Raw genomic sequence first — 6000 nt, 5'->3', positions numbered from 1 at the left:
TGGCATGTTGGAAGAATAGCAATGAGTCCAGGGTAGCTGGAACAGAGCAAGGGAGAGAATAGGAAAGAGCTGGGAACAGATCATCTATGCTATATAGGCTGACATTAAAGACTTAGACTACAAATGTAACAAGAGCCATTGAAGGACTTTGAGGGAGAAGTGACATGATAGCTGGGCGCTGTGGCTCATGCCTGTAATCCCAGCAATTTGGGAGGCCGAGGTGGGTGGATCACGAGGTCAGGAGATCGAGACCATCCTGGCTAAAACCGTGAAACCCCGTCTCTACTAAAAATACAAAAAACTAGCCGGGCGAGGTGGCGGGCGTCTGTAATCCCAGCTACTCTGGAGGCTGAGGCAGGAGAATGGCTTGAACCCAGGAGGCGGAGGTTGCAGTGAGCCGAGATGGTGCCACTGCACTCCAGCCTGGGTGACAGAGCGAGACTCCATCTCAAAAGAAAAGAAAAGTGACATGATTTGACTTGTGTTGTAACAGAATCCCTCTGGCTTCTGTGTGGTGAATAGACTGTGTGCGTGGGAGGGCGTGAGGGGCAGGGGCAAAGTCATTAGGAGCACTGTTAGGAGCAAAGGAGCAGTTAGAGTACCATTGCTGTAATCCAGATGAGAGCTGATTGGAACTTAGACCAGGGTGGCAGCTATGGAGATGATGATAAGTGGTGGATTCTGGATATATTTTGAAGGTGGAGCCAAGAGTATTTGCTGATGGACTGGACATGGGGTGGGATGGAAAACAAAAGGAGTTGAAGATGATCAAGGAGGAAGGTGTCTTGAGGCAGGCAGTGTGGTGTGAAATGGACAGTTCAAGTTCATAGGGATTCGGGAGTTAAGTTGGGCTACACCCCTGCCCTTCTTAGCTCTGTGACCTTGGGCAAGTTGTTTGCCATTTCTGAACCCAAGATTCCTCTTCTGTAGGAGTGCATGGGGCTGTCGTGAAGATTTAATGAAGTGATTATGTAAAACCCCAGTTCCACAGCTGGCACAGACTAAGGGCTTCCTGAGCACTTGCTGCTCCCTTGACCTTCCTTTTCTGAGGAAGCTGGAAAAGCCTTGTAGCGGAGCTGAGGTTGGAGGCAGCTGGGGAGGATGAGTGGGACTCTGTTAGGCAGAAAAGAGGTGCACAGGGCTCATCCTTCACTACAGGTAGCAGGAAATGAAGCCAATGGCCAGGCAGGCCTTAGTGGAAGTCTCGGGGTTGGGGAAGGCTGCAGGAGGACAGGGTGTGGAGAATGCGGACTGTGTGATGGAAAGAAAGTCCTGTGTAAGGAAAGGGACCCCAACAGGGAGGCGTAAGGGGATGAGAGGTCCACCTTCCACCTCCCCAGCTCTGCCTTGGACCAGTCCCGGCCCAGAGGACCTTTGAAACCTTCTGAGTTACGGGATGAAGCAGGTCATAACTATGGCACACAAAATTCCCAGCACGCCGAGGAGTTACTGAGGTTTGTGTTTGTGTGAATCACACAGCAAACACCTGGCTTGGCCACTGGCCAGAACAGGCCTTCCCCCACAGCCACACACACACTGATTGCAAACATATGGCCCCCAAGGAAGAGATTCTCCAAAAGGCCTCGCGAACCATCTTTGCATTCTGGCCTGAATCGCCCCCAGCCAAGGGCCTGCCACCAGGGGCCCCCTTACTCTCTTACTCCTTGTAAAAAAGCATGAATCCCCCTTATATGGGACTGTTAGGCCCACACTGAGGAAACCCTACCCTGCCTCCAGAACCACAAACACTAACCCCTCATCTCACGAGAGACTCTGACATCAGACTGCCTGGGTTCCCATCCAGCTCATCCCTATTAGTTGTGTGAACTTGGACCAGGTTCTTGACCTCTCTGAGTCTCATTTTCCACCTCTGCGAAGAAGGATGTAAATGATACCTCCATCACAGGCTTGATGCAAGGCTTAGGGGCTCTAAAACATTTGGGTTTTACTTTGTCCCCTGCACCCCCTACTCAATACTCCCATTATCATTATGTGATTCAAAATAAAAATTATACCAAACTGTAGAGGGTAAGAAATGCTCTATAAGCTCCTGCCAGAAAATAAAAAATAATTTTTTTACAAAAGGGAAAGAAAGTCTAACCAAGGTCTGCTTTTTCTTGTGATGACTACTTTGACTGAGTTGTTTGAAATCTCAATTATCATATTATTTTCCAAAACACTTTTGTTGTCATCCCGCTTTATAAATGCCCTAAGCATTTTTAGTGAGCAGTTAGGCCCCAGAGAATATGGACTTGGAAACTGTAATTGGAAACAACATTCTTGTTGGCCAGGATCAGCTAACACTCAATAGAGTTTACTAGTTTTTGGTTTTTTTTTTTTTGAGACGGAGTTTCGCTCTTGTTGCCCAGATTTGGAGTGCAGTGGCAGGATCTCGGCTCACTGCAACCTCTGCCTCCCAGATTCAAGTGATTCTCCTGCCTCAGCCTCCCAAGTAGCTGGAATTACAGGTGCCCACCACGCCAGGCTAATTTTTTATATTTTTAGTAGAGGCGGGGTTTCACCATGTTGGTCAGACTGGTCTCGAACTCCTCACCTCTGGTGATCCACCCGCCTCAGCCTCCCAAAGTGCTGGGATTACAGGCATGAGCCACCGCGCCTGGCCTAGAGTTTACTATTAATAGTTGCCAGGGAGTGTTCTAATACAGTTTATCCTCACAACAAACCCTATGAAGTTGGTACAATTATTATCCCCTTTTGCAGATGGGAAAGCTGAGAATCAGGGGGGTGAATTGACTTGCCCACTATCACAGCTATGAATGTTGGTGGGGGTTTTGAACACAGGTACTCTGGCACAGAGGCCATATCCTTTTTGTTTGTTTGTTTGTTTGTTTTTTTGAGATGGAGTCTCGCTCTATTGCCCAGGCTGGAATGCAGTGGTGCAATCTTGGCTCACCGCAACCTCCGCTTCCTGGGTTCAAGCCATTCTCCTGCCTCAGCCTCCTGAGTAGCTGGGATTACAGGTGCTCACCATCACACCTGGCTTTTTTTTTTTTTTTTTTTTTTTTAATATAGATGGGGTTTCACCATATTGGCCAGGCTGGTCTTGAACTCTTGACCTGAAGTGATCCGCCCGCCTCGGCCTCCGAAAGTGCTGGGATTACATGCATGAGCCACTGCGCCTGGCCCAGAGGCCGTATCCTTAACCGCTATGCTGTAGTGTCTCTTCAACAGTTAGATCAAACCATTGCTACACAGATAAGAGCCTTGTATTCCAAAGGGGCTGAGCTGGGTTAAGAGAGTGGGATTGGTTGTTTGGGCAGCTCTCCTCACAGCTAGAGACCCAGCCCCAAGGCTTCATCCTAGCTGCAAGATACAAGAGTGCTCAAATTGGCAGTGGTGCCGCCCTGTGTCCTTCTGAGGGGAGGCATCTATAAATGAGATGTTTTAATCAAATGTTTTCTAAAGGTCCTTTCAGTTCAAGGAACTGAAGTCTCAACTCTCCCTTAGGCCTGCCAGCTATCTTCTCCTATGGGGGCAAGCAGGCTCTCTGCAGACCCTTTCACTCTGTCCTCCCTCAAATAGCGGTGTGCATCAGAGTATCCTCAGCCCTTACCTTTCTCACTCGGGGGCATGGCACGCCTGAGAGACCTCATCCCTCCAGGGCTCCAGTTACCTTCTTTATCCTGATGCCTAGTCCGAACCTCTCCTCTGAGGCTGAGAACCATCTCTCCAACTGCTTCCCAAGGCCCTCCTGCTTAGTGTCTCCCACGTGTGTACCTCGCCCTCCACCTGCAGTGTGAACTCAGTGGGTGTCTTTTCCCGGACCTCTTCCTCTTTTCATGTTCTTTTCTACAAATGGCTCTGCCACCTACTCATCCATTTGCTTAAGCCAGAACTCAGGCAGTCATTCTCAAGTTTTCCTTGCTGTCACTCTCCACATCCCATCAGTCACCAAGGCCTGTCGATTTTACCTCCTACAAATTGCATGAAGCCAATCCCTTCTTTCTGTCCCCACGGCTATCTCCCTAGGCCAAGCCACACTACCTGAGAGATGAAGTAAAAGGCAAAAGCCTTCCGTGGCCCTCTCTGCCTCTATTCTCTGCTTCCACCAGCTGCTTTCACCGGGCAGCCAGAGAGAGCTTTTTAAAGCAAAATTTAGCCGGGCGCGGTGGCTCATGCCTGTAATCCCAACACTTTGTGGATCACCTGAGGTCAGGAGTTCGAGACTAGCCTGAACATGGTGAAACTCTGTCTCTACTAAAAATAAAAAAATCAGCCAGGCGTGGTGGCAGGCACCTGCAATCCCAGCTACTCAGGAGGCTGAGTCAGGGAGAATTCCTTGAACCCGGGAGGCAGAAGTTGCAGTGAGCCAAGACGTGCTATTGCACTCCAGCCCAGGTGACAGAGGGAGACTCCATCTCAAAAAAATTTAAAAAAAAAGCAAAATCTGGGTATCGACCCCCCCTGTCCAGAACTCATGGATGACTTTATTTCTGTTTGGATTAAGTCCAAATTTTTGTACATGTGTAATGAGACCTAGTGCTATTAGGCAAATCATTTTACAGGATGGGTTCTGGAGTCCCTATAAACCTCAATTCTAATGCCAGGCCAGCCATTTCATAGCGACTGTGACTTTTGGTATCCTTTTTAACATCTTGAATCTTCAACTTTCTCATTTATAAAGTGGGAGAACAGTACCTCCCTGGTACGACTGTTGTTAGGGTGACAGAGGAGAGAGGGTGTGTAACCTGCTCAACTTGGTGCCCTGCACGTAAGCACTTTAACCACTTGCTGCCAATTAGACCTGGTTATTATAAAGTTGTCAGTACCAGTAATATGATTTAGTATTGATTTAATCAACTAACCATTACTAATTGTGATTAATATGATGGATTTGTTATGTTGTAAGTTATTACTGTGAGGTTACGATGATATTAATTTGGATTTTGTGATGATCTCTCCAGCCTCGCCTCTTACAACTCCCCCTCACCCCTCTTCCCTTGCCTTTACTTGTCATACACCCTCACTCCCAAGTTTTCTCATTTTCTGCCATCTCTTCCTGGAAAGTCCTTCTCTCCCCAACCTCTGATTCCTCCAGCTCCCTTTTGTCTCTCTAAGTCCCTTCAGATGCTTAAGTCAGCCTAAGGCACCAATTCCTCTGTGAAGCCTTCCCAGACCCTCCCCCTAGACCCGTGTAGGTGTCCCTTCTATGGGCCTCCAAGAGCACCTCGTGCTTCCCTTCTCAGACCACCCATCATGACATATTTGTGATTGTTTACTTGTCACAGCCCTGGACTTAGGTCGTCAGTTTGACAAAGAGCTCTACGTCTTACCACTGTATTCCAAGCTCTTAGTGCTCTGCTGGGCACATGGTCGTGGTTCAATAAATGTTTGCTGAATGAACAAGAGATCAACCTGGCAGCATTCAGTGCCCCACCCCATGACAACCTGTCCCCCTTCAAGGGGGTCTGAGGCCCCAAGCCAAACCTCTTCAAAGCCAAAAGCTGCTGTGTCTGCCCTAGAAGTATTTCTGTCCTTGAGTTCATAACCTTCTCACTTCCTGCGGGCTTAGTGAAGGTGTGGACATTTTTCTTCACCAGTAAAATGGCAAATAAGCCCAATTTTTCAGGGTCATGGAAATTCACTGCAAGGAGGAGCTTTGTAAACTGCAAAGGGCTGCATGTAGCACTTAATGATGATCAGACACAATAAATTTATTGCTCTTTGGCTCAACTCTTGTCAAGACCCCACGCAGACAAGGGCCCTCCTGTTTATACAGCATTATCTCTAGCAATCAGGTTACAATTGATTGACATTATCACTTTCTTTATGTTTGGCAGATTCCCAGCCTGCAGCAACATGCTGGTCACCATAGAGACCTGAGAAGCACCCTCATCTCATTGGTATCATATTTACAAACCAACCCTTAAAGTGGATTATTTTGCAGATGGCTGATCTCATCTATTCAGTGTTGATTCTATTAGTTCCAATTTCAGAAGGTGACATTTTCTGACTTTGTCCCCTTAAGCACAAACAAAA

The sequence above is a fragment of the Chlorocebus sabaeus genome, chromosome X (genome assembly GCF_047675955.1).
Source record: "Chlorocebus sabaeus isolate Y175 chromosome X, mChlSab1.0.hap1, whole genome shotgun sequence".
Lineage (NCBI taxonomy): Eukaryota > Metazoa > Chordata > Mammalia > Primates > Cercopithecidae > Chlorocebus > Chlorocebus sabaeus.
This window is presented reverse-complemented; position numbering follows the sequence as displayed.